Source organism: Ptychodera flava, assembly GCF_041260155.1.
Source record: "Ptychodera flava strain L36383 chromosome 23 unlocalized genomic scaffold, AS_Pfla_20210202 Scaffold_23__1_contigs__length_28996876_pilon, whole genome shotgun sequence".
Lineage (NCBI taxonomy): Eukaryota > Metazoa > Hemichordata > Enteropneusta > Ptychoderidae > Ptychodera > Ptychodera flava.
The window spans coordinates 26,121,657-26,144,985 of NW_027248277.1; the positions used below are offsets into that span (position 1 = coordinate 26,121,657).

The 23,329-nt window shown below is 36.5% G+C and overlaps 2 long non-coding RNA genes across 2 annotated transcripts; both read left to right on the plus strand.

Moving 5' to 3' along the window:
- Nucleotides 1–8,557: 8,557 nt before the first annotated feature.
- LOC139123581 (uncharacterized) lies at nt 8,558–12,563 on the plus strand. The gene is made up of 3 exons (XR_011549723.1): nt 8,558–8,728; nt 10,943–10,993; nt 12,450–12,563. It is a non-coding gene; the product is annotated as an uncharacterized lncRNA (long non-coding RNA).
- Nucleotides 12,564–18,357: 5,794 nt separating this feature from the next.
- On the plus strand, nt 18,358–21,050 carry LOC139124046 (uncharacterized). The gene is made up of 3 exons (XR_011549846.1): nt 18,358–18,416; nt 20,417–20,470; nt 20,937–21,050. It is a non-coding gene; the product is annotated as an uncharacterized lncRNA (long non-coding RNA).
- Nucleotides 21,051–23,329: the final 2,279 nt, after the last annotated feature.

Below are 23,329 nucleotides of genomic sequence, written 5' to 3' on the forward strand. Positions count from 1 at the left end.
CAATAAAGTGTGTAATTTTGGTCAACGGCCAATGAATATTATTCAATTACTCTATCTTTATTACACAACATAACATGTTCAAGTATATTGTGACACAAATCATAACCCCCTTTGTGTGTGTACTCAGTGGTTGATGATTATATATATTAATTTATGAAGCGGTCATTAATATTATCAAATATTATCAGTGTTTGCACAAATTTTAGATGCTAGAAAATCTGTCCCGTTTTTCATATTTGGAAAGCTCTGTTACTTTGAAAGTATGCACGTCATCCATGGGTACTAGGTGGTGCCACTATATAGCTGCAGTCATTATGCCATGTTCATCTCTAAAATACTTTTTAAACAACCACTGATCAGAACATCTGGCAGTCTGTGTTTCGCACAAATTTTGTCTCATCTCAATCAAACTTAAGTACGCAAACTGAGACTGGTGATCCTGCTAATGTTTTCTTAGAGACAGTTACACTTTTAAAACGCTGCAGATGATCGTCATGTATTTTTTTTGTCTGGATAAACTTTTTGGTCATGGGACTGTGCACAGCATTTTCTCTGGATCATAGAAAACTCAGTATTCATAACATTTGCTGAGACAGATTTTTGTAAAATATTTTGAAGGAAACCTATTAAATTGGCCAGCTGACTGAAAAATTCAATTTGCAGATCGTCAAATGACAAATCTATATACAAGATTTCCGGCTCGCTTCCACCTCCATGCACAGAAAAACACTTTGCAGTACATGTTCAACCATGCGCGGTCCGGACTGCAGTTCTGCTGTAGTTCGACTGTCTTTCAGGCTGACTGTTCTTGATCTCTTCTAGCTCTGCGGTTTCATTGTTTCGTATTTTTTTCATATCAGTTGCCGTTTTTTATGCCCAACTTTCTTTCCCAACTGGATACTATCAATCCAAAGTATTTGTAACTGCCCGCTTCCCTCGATCCGCTTCAACATACAGTCCATTCGGAAAGTTGACAGCATGTGAGTGTTTGGGTGTCTCGAAACTACCGTAATGGGGTGGTAATGCATGACACACCACTATGAGATTACAAGACCTGGGGATCTTGAAACCTTTTCGCGCATGCTCATGTTATCACAGGTCAAAGTCCAAAGCCAGCTATCACCATGTGTCGATGCGCCGATGATAGGGGCATGCAGGTTTTGAAAGACGAGATATGACAGTATTTCCCCGGAATTCACAATCTTGACCGAAAATCAGGCTTCAAAAATAACAAAATCGTTCGTAAATGGCCGATCGGGCATTCATTTTTTTTCGTAAATTTTCATTTTTGTTCGTAATTTACGAAAGTTACGAGCGACAGCGAGAGCACAGACTCCTGATTTGTTAGCAACTACTGCTAAACTATCATCGACTGAAGTAGCGCTAAAGTAACATCGAAACCTGTGATAGCTCAGTGTGTTCTTTTTGACAACACTGTAATGAAACAGTCTTTATGTGGTCATACTTGGTAAAATTTCTACGGCTCAACAATGGTTTCACTTTTTGGTAAAATGTGTTTTACCAGCTCTGTACATACATCATGAAATCCTGTATCTGAGTCTTGGGGATGTTTATCCCATGTTGGTATTTAGGTTGACTCGATGGACATATATTTTATCCTTGTTCTCACTGGGACGTCCACTATTTTGATGTTAAAGTTTTTTACTTGAAAAAGTTGATCTTTACGTTTGTTCTTAGTCGTTCTTTTCCCTCACGGCGTAAGACGCGATAATCTTCCAGGGCCACAGATACACGCCTAATTCCCAAGAAACAAAGAAAACAGCTGTCTACTAGCTACCCTTTTTCATCATAATAAAAATACAGCACCATACCTTAGTCTACATTTTAACATCTGCTGCTACCAATTGCAACCAGCGGCGAACGCATCTTTGGTTTGACAGCCCTCTAGGATAATAACTCTTTATCAGTAAGAGAAGGCGGTACTTAATTCACTGTTAATATAGAAATGTCAGCCGTTTCCATGAGCACTGTGTTGAAGTAAGGGAAGAGTATACCAATCTAAAAGTGCAGCGAAAAAGTTCTTGTTCGAAACGAATAATCCACTACGTGTAAGTTGTCAGTGTCTCATGATTTGTAGCAGACGTATTTAAGGCTGTTATATAATCACAGCAGGCATCTAATTATTATGGTACGTGCAGCAATCATTCGGAACGGCTGCTGCAGATATTTCCGTGTGTTGTTCCTTTTATCGCAGCTTTTACCTAAATCAAATGACTTCTTACAAGTGTGTGCTTAAAGTAACGCAAAGTATCGTACGTCCATCCTCACCCATTTTTCTCATCCGTCGATGAATGCAATTTATATAATTTTTAGGTTTACACTCAGAGATAGAACATTTTGATCAGGAGTCAAAAATAATTCGTTCGCAAAATCATATAACACTGGTTAATGTTGTTATAGATTTACAGTACTTATATTTCCTTCATAATCACACACAGACATAAATCATGCACGTTATCTCAGCTCTGATGCTCATGGTTTTCAATGCTGCGACATTCATTGTAGATGCTGAAGATGCAATAGTTCCCAAAAATCGGAGAAATTTGAAAGGTAAGGCCAATGGAAAATATCAACGGGCAAGATTATTTAAAACTTGACAAGGTTGTTGGTTTTTAATTTTTTCATCACTTTCGTTTTTCAGAGTTCCTTGGAAAAAAGCCTTTGTACTTAATATTCTCTCACGCTAGTTAGCAACATGAACAAAATAGATTTTAACATTTAGCTATTTTTATGCATGTAGTTTCTGACAAAGATTATGTTTCCATGTTGCTAAATGCTGTAACTTTTTCTGATATTTAAAAACAGCATTGATACGCTTGAAAATGCAGTGTACAAATGTTAAGACGCCCCTGTTTCGCCTCAGCTGTCATAGGTGGAGAATGCATTTATCTTCAACGACAAGGAAAAAGAATTTATTGGGTAAAAAGTAGAATATCGTAGAGGCGATTTTAAATCGCAGTAGTTGACAATACCCACACGGTAGTTGTTTACTGAGTGTAAAGTAATGATATCTGTTAGTCAAATTTCATCAATGCTGCAAACTTCACTTCCTCTGTCATGTAATTTAAGTTACAGATATCATTACTCTGTACTTGAGTAATATGAGTTTATATATATATATATATATATATATATATATATATATATATATATATATATATATATATATATATATATATATAAATCCGAAGTGATTGGTGGTCTTTATTCTGTATTTCCAGGCCATCGGCCCAATATACAAACATAACTCAGATAACATTATTAAATGACAGGAAAAGAAGAAAAACAACAATTCTTGCGGAAAAAAATATATTTTACATTTCGATATCTTTTCTGCGTATCATAGCATGAAATGTAAAGGCTGCTAATCTCTGTAATAAATCAGTATTACTCGAAGACATCAAATCTACAAATTTCCTTTCTGATGGTGATGTGAAATAAATAGCTGGTAAATATTTAATTCTTAAAGTATCAAAAATGGACAAATCAAAACAAAATGATACTCATCTTCAATCTCACTTCTTTCACATAATACATCTTTCCAAAGATGGGTGTATATATATATATATATATATATATATATATATATATATATATATATATATATATATATATATATATATATATATATATATAATGTGTGTGTGTTCCTTCTTAATTAATTATTTACTTATTTATTTATTTATTTATTTATTTATTTATTTATTTATTTATTTATTTATTTATTTAGTTCCTCTGTTAGATAACTCACAATCCTTAGTGCACGCTCGGATGCACAACAACAGAGAAGCTCGATCAACTGGACATGATATATTCCCCGACAATGTCGACATTATTTTAGTGACAGCTGACTTGTACTTAGCAGTTTTGAGCACAACCGATTCAAAAGTATACGGCCCCTTGGAAGGTACTTTTGCGACAAAAGATGTTGACGTCGGCAATGGTGTGTTGCTTGGAGTGAGTGAAACAAACGGACTTCAGATCAAAACATCGATGCTTACTGACGGTTGGGATTCGGTACCAAACAGCTGTTGTGTGATTCGTGTTGCGTGGTATGGGCACAAAATTATTGGTGTAAACGACGAGAAAATGCTAGTTTTGCGTGAGGATGTGTCAGCTAGTTGGAAGGTGATTGAAAACAGTGGAGGTGTCCTATCGGTCGTCTACACAAATGAGTTTGGCATACTTGGCCTTTCATTAGACGGTGAACAAATACTTCGAGCCAAAGTTGACCCGTTCGAGTGGATTAGCGGAAGCGTTATCGTACAAATAGATACACCTTTAATTGATTTTACGATGCTACAAGGTAATGTGGTTCACTTGACCGATACATACATCGCTATTTGCGCCGGAGTTTTACCAACACCTTCGTCAAGTGAAAATTTGAACAGAGGTAAGGCAGCATTCATTAGAGTATGGTGAGAGTCTTGCCCTTGAACACGGTGGTTGTAACTTTTCTTTAGGTTAGTCATTGTTATAAATAACTAAATTGCAGATATAAGAGAAATCATAACAATTCGCACACGAATCAGAAACCTGAGACCTGGGAAAATCACAAATTTAAAGGGTCACATACAAGATTCTAAGTTGTTGTGTACTAGTATATATGCATTTTGATGATTAGAAATGACTTTGTTCCTTTATGAACATATTTTTTATATGAAAAGACTACAGAAAACTATTCACATGTTATTTGGATTCGCTAGGTCAAGCAACACTACAGTGTTAACATCTCTCCATTCAACTCTGACATTAAAAAATGAAAGCGTGCGTTAAATGTGTGTAGCGTGGAATACTTACTGGGTATGAAAATGGATTGTGGAAAATCTGCTCATTGTATATGCATTATTGTGACGAACAGAGTTGAAAAGCGAATATATACAGTAAAGTGATTGACTTTAGGTTTCAATTGAGACATGAGATGCTATCCTTGCGAGTTAAATCATTATAAAATCCAAACACGCTTTCTTTGGTTTCGTTTTGCTAAGCCTCAATAATAACAAGTGTCCACGGCAACGAATGTGACTACGACATGACATTATTGAAAAGCCATGAGTAGTAATTTGCTAAATTGCCTTTATTCACAAGTTATATAATTTCTATTATTGGCTGAAATCATAATGCTTATTGAATTCCTCTGAACGCAACAAATATATGAGATTTTGTAATCTAATTTCAACGTGGAATACAATTCAATTCCAGGCTCAAAGAAATATATTTGTATAAAATATCATTGCATGTATTGTATTGTATTGTATTGTATTGTATTGTATTGTATTGTATTGTATTGTATTGTATTGTATTGTATTGTATTGTATTGTATTGTATTATAGGGTTATTCACAAAATACGGCCCTGTATGGACGAGGGCTCAGTGGGTGACGTATTGGAAGAGCCGAAGGCGAGTCCGATACGTCACTCACTGAGCCCGAGTCCGTACAGGGCCGTATTTTGTGTATAACCCTATTATTATACACCTACCTCCATTAATCGTCAGTATAAAGTAATTCTATGGTAAATTTGAGGAATGCGGCACGCGCGATATGAGTGGAACGCGTGCGATCTACTGCTCCGTAGTACAAGTCCCTTGCGTTGGCACGAAGCCAAATAATTTTCAGTGCAGTACAAGCAAACTTCGATGAATGTTTTCAATTTAATTAGTTTTTAAAAATAAAAATCAATTGCATTTAGACTCAGTTTTGTGTTTAGCGTGTTTAAGCCTTATACTACGAAAACATTTTGGTGGAAGTTGTTATTATGTCTATAACTCACCGTAAAATAGTTTGTTTACATCCAATAATCGCTAGGTCAAAGGTCAAACAGGCGCGTCGCGCGTCTCCCGTATTCGGGACTCCGCGTACTATACAAAATACGGGGAGTTATTGGACGGTCAAACTCTCATAGGTTACGGCAGTAGGTGTATAATAATGTATTGTATTGTATTGTATTGTATTGTATTGTATTGTATTGTATTGTATTGTATTGTATTGTTGTATTGTGTTGTGTTGTGTTGTGCTGTGTTGTATTGTATTGTATTGTATTGTATTGTATTGTATTGTATTGTATTGTATTGTATTGTGTTGTGTTGCATTGTGTTATGTTGTGTTGTGTTGTGTAAGAAAAGATGACGTAACTGAAAGAGGTCACAAGGGAATAACTGTTTATGATTCAAAATGTTATAACATATCATCACAACAACCATAAAACGAACTGTACCTTTTCGCAAATAGTGGGACTGCTTAATATCATGTTGAATGTTGACTCAAAGCATTTGCAGTTGTTGTGGTTTTCATACATTGAATGTGGTTTGCATACATTCAATATGACCATAGCATCAGATAGGACAAAGGTATCGGCATACATATGCAGATCATGGCCATGCATTTCTGTATTTCGTAGTATTCGTACACATATTTCCAACTGAACTCCGTCTTTCGTATTTATGACCTTCGGACAATGGCCATGAGACTGGATGTTCTTTAAACTACGCAAGTAGATAAACAGGCAAGACCACTTCTTCAGGAAAACAGGCTCATCCAATTCAACTAGGCATGTGCCTCTTCCTTCTATTAAGCAATGGCGAGCCTCGTTGACATAGTAGGCTGAAACAGTTTGTCTTATGAGATCTGCATCCTTTATGTTTTCATATTCCATCTGGATGTTTATAAACCACTTATCGGTGTTAATAAATGAAAGGTCTGAGCACAACTGAAAGGCCTGAGCTTAAGATCAATCGATCTATTGGACACATGTTCATCTCCCACTCAAGTGTACGACTGAAGGTCGTTTGTTGCGGTTGCTGCAGATCATTTACAATATAATACAGACAAAACTGGTAAAGTTGAATATAATTTACTGGTAATGTTTTTTTTTTCTGAGCATTACTGGGTCTACTCATAGAAACACGATAATAAGAATGCTTATTATAATATGCTTAGCTGGAATCCGGCAATCTGATCGGCAGGAGCCGGATTTTATATTCTCAACAAGAAGACCTACGCGCCGCGTAACATTTTTGAGCTCGCGCAAATTTCGAACGCCAACTTGAGAGCTCAACGCGCTATAATGTCGAACAAGTCTATGGCTTCAGATTGATTTTGATTGTTGAATTTTAGTCTAGTGCAGCTTGACGAACCAACAAATGAAGAGTTTCTGTAAGCAGCAGAGGCTATGTAACAACAACATAATTTTTAAAAGTTTTTTGATCGTATTTTGATGTAAAATTCTTCAAGTTCGATGTCTAATCGCGATATCGATGCGTTGCGAAACCGTATTTTATGAATTCAACTGTGCACGAACGCGCGTTCTGAAACATTCTATTTTAGAGTTTGTATGAGGCTGGGCGCTTCTGAACTTTCGTGCCATTTTCGGCCCTAAATAACGACATTGTCCACCTGTTTTAACTTTAGCATAATATGTAACAGGTCTGACCTGAGAGCGAGCGCAGCGTAGGGTTATTGATGTCATTGATGTTTTCAGGCGATAGCATGCTAATTTCTGTGTTTATGCATGATGCATACTATTTATGACATTGAGCTGTCAATTGTTTTCTAGAATAACATTAAAAGATTATTATAGCAATTTAACTCGGAAATGCCTAGTTCTCAAACGAAAATTATTTAAAACTGGTAAATTACATGATTCCGATCAGTTTATTGTAACAGGGGTGGGAACAGAGGCAGTCTAATGTAAAACACGTACTTGATATTCCCGTCGGTAGCTCTCAAGCACACGACTTTTAATTCTCGCGTGAGTTGACTGTTCGTTCTCGCGAGAGTTGGCTTGTTTCAAAATGGCGGCGCCTTGTGATGACCGAACCAGGCTTTCAAAAGTGATCGAAAATAGTCATTTTGAACCAAATTTCACACTTTCTTAGGAATACAGAGATTCTTTTGTCGGAAATACACATTGTCGAGTAGGATTTATGGTAGATGATTTCTTTAATTTCACGCAATCCGTGTAAAAGTATTCAAAATGGCCGCCTCCATGTTTTAGTGCTTTCTTTTCAAACTCGTAGGTATATAGAGATTCCATTCTAATTTTCGTGTACACGCTTTAGTCTTTCGGCCGCTCTCGCTGCGCTCGCTAATATGTAACAGGTCTGACCTGAGAGCGAGCGCAGCGTAGTAATAGTATATCGTCATTGATGTTTTCAGGCAATAGCATGCTAATTTCTGTGTTTGATGCATGATTCATAACTTAGCCATTGACTCGTCAAGGTTGAATTGTTGTCAATTGTTTTCTAGAATGGCATTTATAGCAATTTAACTCGGAAATGCCAAGTTCACAAACGAAAATTATTTAAAACTGGTAAATTATATTATTCCGATCAGTTTATTATATTGTAGCAGGGGCGGAACAGAGGCAGTCTAATGTAAACACGTACAGTACGTCTTGATATTCCCGTCGGTAGCTAGTTCTCAGCCCACTATTTTAATTCTCGCGTGAGTTGACCGTTCGTTCTCGCGAGAGTTGGCTTGTTTCAAAATGGCGGCGCCTAGTGATGACCGATCGGGGCCTTCAAAAGTGATCTAAAATAGTCATTCTGAACCAAATTTCACACTTTCTTTGAAACAGAGAGATTCTTTTGTCGGCAGTACACATTGTCGAGTAGTTTTTGTGGTAGATGATATCTTTAATTTCACGCAATCCGTGTAAAAGTATTCAAAATGGCCGCCTCCATGGAACTGTGCTCTCTTTTCAAACTCGTAGGTATATAGAGATTCCATTCTAAATTTCTTGTACACGCGTTAGTCTTAATGCTCGCTTCGCGAGCGGCCTTCGGCCGCTCTCGCTGCGCTCGCTATTATGAGGTTAATATTTAACAGGTCTGACCTGAGAGCGAGCGCAGCGTAGTAGGGTATATCGTCATTGATGTTTTCAAGCAAAAGCATGCTATTTCTGTGTTTGATGCATGACGCATATTTTGGCCTTGCTGTCAACTCGGAAATGCCAAGTTCACTAACGAAAATTATTTAAAACTGGTAAATTATATGATTCCGATCAGTTTATTGTAACAGGGGCGGGAACAGAGGCAGTCTAATGTAAAACACGTACTTGCCCGGCCTCGGCGTCGGTAGCTCTCAGCACACGATTTTTAATTCTTGCTTGAGTTGACCGTTTGTTCTTGCGAGGTTTGGCTTGTTTCAAAATGGCGGCGCCTAGTGATGACCGATCCGGGCCTTCAAAAGTGATCGAAAATCGTCATTTTGAACCAAATTTCACATTTTTTTGGAACAGATAGATTCTTTTGTCGAAAATACATATTGTCGAGTAAGATTTGTGGTAGATGATAACTTTAATTTCACGCAATCCGTGTAAAAGTATTCAAAATGGCTGCCTCCATGGAAGTGCTCTCTTTTCAAACTCGTAGGTATATAGAAATTCCATTCTAAATTTCTTGTACACGCGTTAGTCTTAATGCTCGCTTCGGCCGCTCTCGCTGCGCTCGCTTATAACGGTGCGCTCGGGTATTTGGTTGCGGATATAAGACCTCTTGGGTGAAAATTAGCATATTTGGGTGAAATAATCACCTCGCTTCGCTCGGTGATTCTTTCCTGCCGAATATGCTTATTTTCAATCCAGAGGTTTTATATCCGCAACCAAATCACCTCGCTTGCCGTTAATAACCTCTAAATAATATGGTTAGATACAGTCGAATTTAAAATAAACAACAGCAATTTCAAAAATACCTGATTTTAATTGTTAAAATGTAAAATGTATGTTATTATTACTTTAACTTCCTGCTCTTGTGTAATTGCCACGCAAACTCCTTCATGGTAGTTCAACAATTCAAGCCTGGCTTTACAACCTTAAAACAATATCAAGACTATATTTATCTTGCAACATTCTTAAAGCTCATGTTGTTTGAGGTGAGATGAATTTACCGGGAGTCTACAATAAAGCGCCTCTCTCTCTCTCTCTCTCTCTCTCTCTCTCTCTCTCTCTCTCTCTCTCTCTCTCTCTCTCTGTCTCTCTCATACACACACATTAAATGCATGCATGCATGCATGAATGCATACCTTTTCATGCATGCATTGATTCATGCATACATACATTAATGTCGGTTCATTTGACCCGGAAGATACGCAAAGAAGTGAAACAAACTCTGAAGTTGTACATGAAGGATGTCAGAGTCTGAATATATGTAATATATATTATGTAGAATACTCAACTATACGGTTAGTGACCCACTTTTTTCAAATATAAAATCGTGCGAGACAATCAATATTGTTAGGCTTACTTATTGAGATGGGTTCCTATTGCAAAGGAGTACATTATTATCCACCTGCGTCTCTAACCGTACAGTAAGTTTAGGTTTCTACGGATACGAAGTACAATGCGGTGTACGATAACTTAAGGTGTTATCGGATGCTATTTGACCTTGACCCAAAAAACATCTTTACGTCAACACGGATAAAGGGGGAGATAATTTAGATACTTCTTAAAATACATAACTTCACGAAGTTAATCGTCGTGAGTCCAAAACCTTTGATTTTAATGACTGTGTGCTGCTGACCTACATTTTTTAACACGTGCACTGCGTTGCGCGGATTGCGTTCTGTGCACTTTATAGCGGACGTGCTTGAACGCGTTCGCAGTCTTTGTGTGATCGCTCAGTGCAGTCCCGGGAGTGCAGTAAGCAACGGACATCCTAAAAACGCTTCAATTATGACTTTTTCCTGGTAAAATTTGACTAAAAAGGTCTATAATAAGGTTATTCACAAAATACCAGGATTTATGTCCTCGTACAACGTACGCTTTGGTATTGTCCTCGACGTTCAACGTCTATGACAATACTTCCTCGGCACAATGTACTCGGACATAAATCTTGGTATTTTGTTATTAACCATGTATTATAAACTTCACTTGATCTTATCATCTAAACATATTTCCGCACTGATTTTCTTAATTCTATCCAGATATTGACAACACAAGAAGTGAAAGAATGCCGGTGGATTTTACTAAGGGAGGTAAGACGGCGATTAGAATGAGAGTCCAGTAACTTGGATATAGCCCACGATATTCAGTCTTATGTGCAATAGATAATGTAAACTTTATGATGTGAAATTAATTTCCAGCTACTGCTTGCATGCCTATGTGTGTTCTCGAAAATATATGTTCGCGTGTAATCATCCAAATGCTTATATAGTTGACGCGAATCACACATAATCATTTGTCATTCAATTTAGACGAATACTATAATAGTGACTTGTTTCTAGTAGAGAAACAATCATAGGCAGCAGAACAATTTTGAATAGGAGCTTTGCTGTTGGTGCTATTTCGACGCGCTTCAATTGGTCAAGAAACTTGATGCAGACGTGATGCTTATTATTTCTATGTCAAAACCCTGCATAGAGTATACTGATGTGAACAGCACTGGACTAATCTCAGGGGAATTAGTTCATGAAGGTAAGATGGAGATAATAATCGATGGTTAGGTAAACTCATGAACTAAAAGCATGTTGATAATAATAGATGAAAATATCAAACATATTTTTAGATCAATAGCACAAGTGTATATGTCGCGCTCTTATTTAGGGGAATTACGAGTTGAGGTACCAGTCTGGATCGTTATGCTTTCAGTAACTGAAGCTGACACACCAAGATGTAGATTGTAACATAACCTTGTTCTTTATTACAAGAAAGAGACTGTGTCGTTCACCGTTAAAGGTCTGATCTCAAGTCCTCTAGTCTAAGTTCTCTACAAAGTTAAATACATCTCAAGACATATTATTGCAAAAGTTATCACGTGGAAATTTTCCCGCCTGTCTTTCATTGTTTCTTAAGATTAAATAAGATCACACCATGGAATATCCCGTTCTCGATTGTTCTCATTGAAATCTTACCCAATAATTAATTAAACTATCACACTATCTCTTATCTGCTTCTCGTACGATCTGAGTCAATGAACTTCACACGCCGCCACCACGCTCGTCAAAACGAGTGATGAAGCATGGCGATAGCTGACAATCTACTAAAAATAAAAAAATCACATTAATCGTAAGGCAGTGTGGTAAAATCTCTACAGGAAAGGGCGTTACATATATACATTCCCATTCTTTGAATTTGCGAAATTTGGAGGTCAAACGACGTGTAAAATGACAGACAAATTTCACGTTATATATGTTAGAATCAAAAAAGTTTCTATGCGTGGTCCTATGGATCATCGATTTAGCTCAACTGGTAAGCTGAAGTATTTGCAGAGTCTGAGAAAAACTGTTCCTTCCCTGGCTGTAGAACTTACCTCAATACACGGCCGTGATTTGCTAGATTCAAATATAATGGCAATATCTACGGAGAAAATGTCTTGTGAGTTCTTATTTAGAAATTTCATGGAAACGAGCGTGACCGCCATTCAGCTACTTCTTCACGTCGCAAAACTAATAGAAAGATTTCAAATATGTCTACATTGTTATTTACTTTAAGCTGAGAAGGACAATCTGGAATTAAGTACTGACGGAGATATTCCTCTAGTCAAGACAATTGGTCAACCTGACGCTAAGTCGGGAAGGAATTCTGTGAAAGGCGAATCAGACTCTGGTGAGTGATTTGTCTTTGTTTGACCAGATCTGTCTTTGACATCACCAATACTGTTAATATTTATTTATATAAACATTTTAACATTTTAATCAGAGTTTTCGGAATACAAACAATGAAAGAGGGGTATGCATGAAAGTGTAGTTTATAGGCAAGCGTATGAACTCTGAATTTTAGAAGTTAGAGTAGGTGTTATAAAAAATATAGTCACCCAATCTATGAGAGAAAGGGCTCCAGCGTTATCGAGAACAGATTCAGCATACTTCAGGTAAACAAATCTTCAGTCATATCTCTCTGTTAATTTAATCAAATCTAAAGTATATCACAGTCATCAGTCGCTCGCCGAGGTCGCTTATAAACAATGTCAATATGACCGACGTGTTTCTGAAATCTCGTCGCTTTGATTAAGCTTTGTAAGTTTATTGACTTTTCTTATTGCCAATGGTTTTATCCTTTATTACGATGACAACAATGAACTAGATTTTTTCGAGCTTTCTGCTTTACTGTTTACTCCGTTGTCAATTTAATAAAAGTTTTATTACAATGCAAAGTTAAATATGCACTCAAGTGATAGGTTTGCTCCTTGCGACGTAGTCACAGCAGAGTCTGCCTGGCTTAATCATAAGGGGACACTCTTTTTACAAAATTGACTAATCAGGAGCTTACACCAAAATTAGGGTAGACGATTCTTCTACCGCTCATCGTAGCTTTTGGTCGCTATTTTTGAAAGTTTTAAGTCCTTCACTACAAGACGTAACTTTCGTAAGTTGAATATTTAGGCAAAATTCACCTTAAAAAGTTTGGTTTATACAACGGACCGTTTCAATCTTACAGAGGGTCAAAATCTGACGGGTCGTTTTAATGTAAAACTCCAAGAAAAGGGTTAATATTTTTATTCGCCATTGTGGTTTGCTAATTTAAGAAAAAAGTCATAGCTGAAAAAGACAATAATTTAAATAATGTCCACACCTTAGTATTACAGACCCGGCAATACCATACATAAGAAACACGTTTGGAAACATTTTTGGATAATTGGATGGTGAAATAGTGTCAATTTAATCTGCATATATAAGTTTATCTCTTTTTTTCTACATTAAACACAATAGCATGAGTGTATATACATACACAGTTCTTTGTTTATCATACATGTTTTTCACTTGTTTAATTTGTGAATTCTGGAGGTCAAATAACCTGTTCAACTACAGCGGACAAATTTCACGTTAATATATGTCAAAATCAGTAAAGTTTGCAAACGCTGTCCTGTGGATCATGAATGTACCTCAACTAGTAAGCTGAAATGAATGCAGATTCTGTGAAAGACAGTTTCTTCAGTGGCTATACAAGTTACCTCAATACACAGCCGTGATTTGCTAGGTTCAAATATAATCGCTTTATCTACGGAGAAATTGTCTTGTGATTTTTTGCGGGCGTGACCACCATTTAGCATTTTCTTCACCTTGCAAAACGAATTGAATGATTTCAAATATGTCTACATTGTCATTTCTTTAAGCTGAGAACAAAACTCTAGAATTAACTACTAACGGAGATATTCCTAAAGTAAAGACCATTGGTCAACCTGACGCTAAGTCAGTAAAGAATTCTGTGAAGGGAGAATCAGTCTCTGGTAAGCGATTTTTTTGTTTGACCAAATATGTTTTTGACGTCATTAGCCCTGTAAATATTTATTCATATTGAAATTTTACATTTTAACAACATTTTTGGAATACAAACATTTATTTAAGGACTTAAGAAGGCGATAAAAATGAGAGTCCAGTAATTTGGATAATATAATATTCAAAGCCATATTACTCCGCTCATGAATATAGCCTATTGTTAAGGATTGGAAATGCGGGTATTGTTGAGGCTCATTCCGAGCGAAAAACGTAACACGTTCACTAGTCACAGGGTGGGCGGGTGGGGATATGGCGCTACTGTGCATAGGCCTACCAATCTGACATGAGGGAACACCTAGTGAGCTGCCTTCGAACTGTAACCTGTCCTTCGTGTTCGAGGAGCAGCAGATTGACAGGAACTTATTCTTGACTTTTATGCTATTTCAATAATATGAATAATTATTTATTCTTAACAGCTGGCGTTGTAATATCGCTATGTGATGGGCTATGAATATAGTCTAAGATATTCAGTCTTAGGGAGCCGTCATTATTTAAGACCTGGGGGTTTGAGGAATGTGAGGAAGTGGTCACTCAACAAATTGAAAACTCCAGAGGGGTCACTCATAATGTGGAAAGAAGAGAGGGGATTACTCATTTTCGGGGGTGAAATAAATTCAAACCTCTCATATTGCACCATTGCACGCATCAATTTTTCAAAATTTTCGCAGGATCCAAGGACAGAACTGAAGTGAATTCATCCTTTATTATCACAGAACATATGTTTTAATTCAACTCATTCAATGACCATTTTCACAGTTAAGCATGTCACATTCATTATAATCTGCCAGCTGGAGAAATGACACAAGAAGGTCACAGATTACCATTGCGGCATATTCATTTGTCTCCAATATCTGGCAAACTCAGAACTTTTCTTTACAAAATGTATTGTCATTGTTTCGTTATTGAATTGTGTTACTCAAACAGTGAACATGCAAAGAAATGTAAGAATATACCAGTTGTCAAAGTCATTTTCATACAGTATTACCGACTGCAAAATGAATTTGAAACAACCCTCAGATTATCAATTTCTCAAAATTTTCAGTAAAAGAGGGGAAACCCCTATCGTGCCCCAATCATGCTCTCCCCTTGTGGTGTTTTACCAGTTTCATTTAGTAAAAAAAAATAAAAAAAACACTATTCAGATTGCACTTGACTGCACCATTTTACACTTCAATATCTTAAAGTTTTCGATGCAAGATAGGTGAAAGCCACCTGCCACCTGTAACACTTTCCCCCTCAGCCGCTCGTGTATTCTTCCACTGTACTTTAAAACTCTGCCCAGTGAGATATCCTAGTGAAAAACCTGTCGTGATACCCATCAGAATTTAAAATGTACTGTATGGTTAGATACTGGAAATAGCATAGGATTTTATATCTTTATTTTGTTGTGACTTTGAATTTCATTTTGATGGGTTCGTCTTTTCAACCATCATGAGATACTGATAATAAACTAGCAGGGAATATCAAGATTTGAATGGTCTTTATCGTTGCTGTATATTATAAATTTTACAATGACATCTATTGGTGTTTAACTTTTCTAAGTAGGGTCAGTCAAAATTCAATAGTAAGAGAGGCGGGGTTACTCAAATTCATCATGTTTGGCGGGGTCACTCGAAATTTTGGATCTTCCAATGACATTCCTCCGACCCCTCAGGCCGTAAATAGTGACAACTGTCTTATGTATGATGTATGATTGTGTAAAAGTTATGATACAAAATGAATTTCCGGCTACTGCTTGCATGCATTTGTCTGTTTTCGAAAAGGGAAGATAGCGTATCCATCCAAATGCTTACCCATCATTGGTAGCAGAACAATTTTGAATAGGAGCTTTGTTGTTGATACTATTACGATGTGATTTGAATTGATCAAGAAACTTGATGCAGAGGTGATGTTCATTATTGTTATAGTTTACTTTGTTTGTCAAAATCCTGCATAGAGTTTACTGATCTGGAAAGAACTGGACTAACATCTGGGGATTTAGTTCATGAAGGTAAGATGGGGATATAGTCAGGTAAACTCATGAAACAGCGTGATAATAATGATAGATATATACATACAAAGTTGTTTGTTTATCATACATTGTTATCACTTGTTTAATGTACAAATTTCTGAGGTCAAACGACATGTACAACAGCAGACAAATTTCATGTTATATATGTTATATCAGCAAAGTTTGCATACGTGGTCCTGTGGATCATCGACGTAGCTCAACTCGTAAGCTGAAGTAAATGCAGAGTCTGTGAAAAACTGTTCCTTCCCTGGCTGTACAACTTACCTCAATACACAGCAGTGATTTGCTAGCTTCAAATATAATGGCATTATCTACGGAGGAAATGTCTCGTGAGTTCTTGCTAAGAGATTTCATGGCTGCGAGCGTGACCGCCCTTTAGCTACTTCTTCACATGGCAAAACTAATAGAACGATTTCAACTATGTCTACATTGTCATTTACTTTAAGCTGAGAAGAAAACTCTAGAATTAAGTACTGACGGAAATATTCCTCTAGTCAAGACTAATGGTCAACATGACGCTAAGTCGGGAAGGCATTCTGTGAAAGGCGAATCAGACTCTTGTGAGTGTTTTTTTTGTTTGACCAGATCTATCTTTGACATCATCAATACTGTTAATATTTATTTATATAAACATTTTAACATTTTAATCAGAGTTTTCGGAATACAAACAATGAAAGAGGGGAATGCATGAAAGTGTAGTTTATAGGCAAGCGTATGAACTCTGAATTTTAGAAGTTAGAGTAGGTGTTATAAAAAATATAGTCACCCAATCTATGAGAGAAAGGGCTCCAGCGTTATCGAGAACAGATTCAGCATACTTCAGGTAAACAAATCTTCAGTCATATCTCTCTGTTAATTTAATCAAATCTAAAGTATATCACAGTCATCAGTCGCTCGCCGAGGTCGCTTATAAACAATGTCAATATGACCGACGTGTTTCTGAAATCTCGTCGCTTTGATTAAGCTTTGTAAGTTTATTGACTTTTCTTATTGCCAATGGTTTTATCCTTTATTACGATGACAACAATGAACTAGATTTTTTCGAGCTTTCTGCTTTACTGTTTACTCCGTTGTCAATTTAATAAAAGTTTTATTACAATGCAAAGTTAAATATGCACTCAAGTGAAAGGTTTGCTCCTTGCGACTTAGTCACAGCAGGGTCTGTCTGGCTTAATAAAGGGACACTCTTTTTTACAACATAGACTAATCAGGAGCTTACACCAAAATTAGCGTAGGTGATTCTTTTACCGCTCATCGTAGCTTTTGGTCGCTATTTTTGAAAGTTTTAAGTCCTTCACTACAAGACGTAACTTTCGTAAGTTGAATATTTAGGCAAAATTCACCTTAAAAAGTTTGGTTTATACAACGGACCGTTCAATCTTACAGAGGGTCAAAATCTGACGGGTCGTTTTAATGTAAAACTCCAAGAAAAGGGTTAATATTTTTATTCGCCATTGTGGTTTGCTAATTTAAGAAAAAAGTCATAGCTGAAAAAGACAATAATTTAAATAATGTCCACACCTTAGTATTACAGACCCGGCAATACCATACATAAGAAACACGTTTGGAAACATTTTTGGATAATTGGATGGTGAAATAGTGTCAATTTAATCTGCATATATAAGTTTATCTCTTCTTTTTCTACTATAAACACAATAGCATGAGTGTATATACATACACAGTTCTTTGTTTATCATACATGTTTTTCACTTGTTTAATTTGTGAATTCTGGAGGTCAAATAACCTGTTCAACTACAGCGGACAAATTTCACGTTAATATATGTCAAAATCAGTAAAGTTTGCAAACGCTGTCCTGTGGATCATGAATGTACTAGTAAGATGAAGTGAATGCAAATTCTGTGAAAGACAGTTTCTTCGGTGGCTATACAAGTTACCTCAATACACAGCAGTGATTTGCTAGGTTCAAATATAATCACTTTATCTACGGAGGAATTGTCTAGTGATTTTTTGCGGGCGTGACCGCCATTTGGCATTTTCTTCTCCTTACAAAACGAATTCAACGATTTCAAATATGTCTACATTGTCATTTTCTTTAAGCTGAGAACAAAACTCTAGAATTAACTACTAACGGAGATATTCCTAAAGTCAAGACCATTGGTCAACCTGACGCTAAGTCAGTAAAGAATTCTGCGAAGGGAGAATCAGTCTCTGGTAAGCTATTTTTTTTGTTTGACCAAATATGTTTTTGACGTCATTAGCCCTGTAAATATTTATTCATATTGAAATTTTACATTTTAACAACATTTTTGGAATACAAACATTTATTTAAGGACTTAAGAAGGCGATAAAAATGAGAGTCCAGTAATTTGGATAATATAATATTCAAAGCCATATTACTCCGCTCATGAATATAGCCTATTGTTAAGGATTGGAAATGCGGGTATTGTTGAGGCTCATTCCGAGCGAAAAACGTAACACGTTCACTAGTCACAGGGTGGGCGGGTGGGGATATGGCGCTACTGTGCATAGGCCTACCAAATCTGACATGAGGGAACACCTAGTGAGCTGCCTTCGAACTGTAACCTGTCCTTCGTGTTCGAGGAGCAGCAGATTGACAGGAACTTATTCTTGACTTTTATGCTATTTCAATAATATGAATAATTATTTATTCTTAACAGCTGGCGTTGTAATATCGCTATGTGATGGGCTATGAATATAGTCTAAGATATTCAGTCTTAGGGAGCCGTCATTATTTAAGACCTGGGGGTTTGAGGAATGTGAGGAAGTGGTCACTCAACAAATTGAAAACTCCAGAGGGGTCACTCATAATGTGGAGAAGAAGAGAGGGGATTACTCATTTTCGGGGGTGAAATAAATTCAAACCTCTCATATTGCACCATTGCATGCATCAATTTTTCAAAATTTTCGCAGGATCCAAGGACAGAACTGAAGTGAATTCATCCTTTATTATCACAGAACATATGTTTTAATTCAACTCATTCAATGACCATTTTCACAGTTAAGCATGTCACATTCATTATAATCTGCCAGCTGGAGAAATGACACAAGAAGGTCACAGATTTACCATTGCGGCATATTCATTTGTCTCCAATATCTGGCAAACTCAGAACTTTTCTTTACAAAATGTATTGTCATTGTTTCGTTATTGAATTGTGTTACTCAAACAGTGAACATGCAAAGAAATGTAAGAATATACCAGTTGTCAAAGTCATTTTCATACAGTATTACCGACTGCAAAATGAATTTGAAACAACCCTCAGATTATATTGCGTCATAACACACATCAATTTCTCAAAATGTTCAGTAAAAGAGGGAAACCCCTATCGTGCCCCAATCATGCTCTCCCCTTGTGGTGTTTTACCAGTTTCATTTAGTAAAAAAAATAAAAAAAACACTTTTCAGATTGCACTTGACTGCACCATTTTACACATCAATATCTTAAAGTTTTCGATGCAAGATAGGTGAAAGCCACCTGTAACACTTTCCCCCTCAGCCTCTCGCGTATTCTTCCACTGTACTTTCAAACCTGCCCAGTGAGATATCCTAGTGAAAAACCTGTCGTGATACCCATCAGAATTTAAAATGTACTGTATGGTTAGATACTGGAAATAGCATAGGATTTTATATCTTTATTTTGTTGTGACTTTGAATTTCATTTTGATGGGTTCGTCTTTTTCAACCATCATGAGATAACTGATAATAAACTAGCAGGGAATATCAAGATTTGAATGGTCTTTATCGTTGCTGTATATTATAAATTTTACAATTACATGTATTGGTGTTTAACTTTTCTAAGTAGGGTCAGTCAAAATTCAATAGTAAGAGAGGCGGGGTTACTCAAATTCATCATGTTTGGCGGGGTCACTCGAAATTTTGGATCTTCCAATGACATTCCTCCGACCCCTCAGGCCGTAAATAGTGACAACTGTCTTATGTATGATGTATGATTGTGTAAAAGTTATGATACAAAATGAATTTCCGGCTACTGCTTGCATGCATTTGTCTGTTTTCGAAAAGGGAAGATAGCGTATCCATCCAAATGCTTACCCATCATTGGTAGCAGAACAATTTTGAATAGGAGCTTTGTTGTTGATACTATTACGATGTGATTTGAATTGATCAAGAAACTTGATGCAGAGGTGATGTTCATTATTGTTATAGTTTACTTTGTTTGTCAAAATCCTGCATAGAGTTTACTGATCTGGAAAGAACTGGACTAACATCTGGGGATTTTGTTCATGAAGGTAAGATGGGGATATAGTAGGGTAAACTCATGAAACAGCGTGATAATAATGATAGATATATACATATAAAGTTTTTTGTTTATCATACATTGTTATCACTTCTTTAATTTACAAATTTCTGAGGTCAAACGACATGTACAACAGCAGACAAATTTCATGTTATATATGTTATAATCAGCAAATTTTGCATACGTGGTCCTGTGGATCATCCATGTACCTCAACTGGTAAGCTGAAGTAATGCAGAGTCTGTGAAAGACAGTTTTTTCCCTGGCTGTACAACTTACCTCAATTCACAGCGTGATTAGCTATGTTCAAATATGTTGGCATTATCTACGGAGGAAATGTCTTGTGAGTTCTTGTCAAGAAATTTCATGGCTACGAGCGTGACCGCCATTTAGCTACTTCTTCACATTGCAAAACTAATAGAACGATTTCAACTATGTCTACATTGTCATTTACTTTAAGCTGAGAAGAAAACTCTAGAATTAAGTACTGACGGAGATATTCCTCTAGTCAAGACCAAAGGTCAACCTGACGCTAAGTCGGGAAGGCATTTTGTGAAAGGCGAATCAGACTCTGGTAAGCGATTTTTTTTGTTTGACCTGATATATATTTCATATCATCAACACTGTAAACATTTATTCATATTAAATTTCTACATTTTAATTAGAGTTTTTGGAATACAAACAATGAACGAGGGGTCTGCATAAATAAGCCTATGAACTCTGAATTTAAGGAATTGGAGTAGGTGTTAACAAAACATAATACACCCTATCTATGAAAGAAAGACATCCCGCGTTGTAGAGAAAAGATTCAGCATACTGAAGGTAAACAAAACATCAGTCATATCACTATGTTAATCCATTCAAATCTAAAGTATATCATTGTCACCAATCGATTCATTGTACCAGGCAACAGTCATCGTGAAATGCTGTCAGTGCTTTGTTAAATAAAACTGGTCAGAACGTAACAAGTTCAATATATAAGCAAAGTTGTGCCGAAATTAACTTCTGTATTTTAGGCGTTGAGTGTACATATACAATGCTGAACACACATGATGAGACGCTTTGACAGGCAGAAGCGCAGCTAAATTCATAAATTCGACAGATTTTGAGAGATGAAATCTCATATTTTGAATCTCGTATCTTGCTAGAGCCGGCTCTTCTTTAGAAGTTGAACTTCAATTTCAAAAGCTCATTACTGACGGACATACGTTGCTGATATACATTATTTTACTCATTAATAGCGTGGTTATGATTGAAATATAATGATTAAACTGTTAACTTTCAGACATGGCTGCAAAAATATTCGTCGTGTTGGGATAACTATATCAGTACAAGTCGGAATGTTATTAATACTATTAATGATAAGGAAACGGCGTGAGGAATCCGGAAAACAAAGGACAGACGTTCAGCAGAGTACCAGAGAAGACCAGACTCCCATCTAGTCGAAAATATGTAACATGCGGCATCTAAAGAAAGTGACATTGAATATCCAACCGGACTAGAACTTCACAATTTCGTGAATTTACTGGATAATTTGCATTCTCTTCTTGAACAACAGGAATAAACAATCATCCGAAATATTTATTTCACTAAAACAACAAACAAAAAACAAACAACAAAGATACAAATAAACAAAAAAACAAATATCACAAAAGGAGTTAAAACCTGAAAAGCGACAACATTGCTGTAATCACTGTAATTCAGTAAAGTCTCCTTGGTCATTTATAAAAACAATGAAAATTTAGGAAATATCGCAAAAAAAACCTTTCTTCCCGCGACATTGATTTGAATGTTATCTACAAACGTTAAATGTTAAACGACGAGAAGTATGCAGATATTTTGTTTCTTGACTCCTCTTTGCATTTCACGTGGTTGTATCACATGTGTAATTATTGTTGCGTTTAATTTTAAGGCAGCGTATGCTAACATTTTCCAATTCTTACCGTTCAAGTAGGCGATCATTATTCACAGGGCTCGTTATATAAACGGAGTAAATTAACATGTTTAGTGACTTAATGCGTATGTACACAGGACTATGTACAGTTTCCGAATAACAGCAATCGATGGGTTTAAATGAAAATCTGCAATCCATTGTCAATTAAGTGATTATTTGCAGTGGTGACAGTTATTCCTCGAATCTGTCAATTTTCTGCATTTGCTTGGAATATAAGCCTATGCTTTATTTTATCTGAAGGATTATTGGGGATTGTTTTGTACCATGCTACCATGCGCCATTCTTCATTGGACGACAGCACATTCCACCGATGCTTAAATGTTGTTTTAGCTTTGCTAAACCGGGACCCTAAACTAGCATACAAAGTTCTTGTTGAAACTAATAAAAGAAGGGTATTTAGCTGGCAGAGAAATTTTGGGGGTAATAAATAAATAAATACGTAAATACATAAATAAAAAAAATGGTCAATTCAATAACTAGTAGTTTGCATAGTTACACGAGTGTAGATATTTCATCTTTGCTTGTGAAAGGCCTCACTGTACTTTTGGCGGTTTGCCAATCTTGCACTGTCACTTTTTGTCGTCTGTTTCACTAAACGTAAAATATGACCGAATACACTTCTGAGCTGACTCTTTAGCCATTTTCTGTGTTTCCATTTAGACGTCTAAAACATGTCTGCGTTGGCATTGTAATGCCATTAAAGTGCAATGTTAATGAACACAATGCGTGTGTTGTCGTTGAATACTGTATGCGTGTGTTGTCAGCGTAGTCCTAACTTACAAAAATGCTTGGTCTCGGGCACCGAATTTCCGTCTCTCAGACGTCTGAATTCTGTATTTTAGGACCTGATATGACGTGAAAGCCCAATAGGACGACTGAGACACATAAGTTGATGTGAT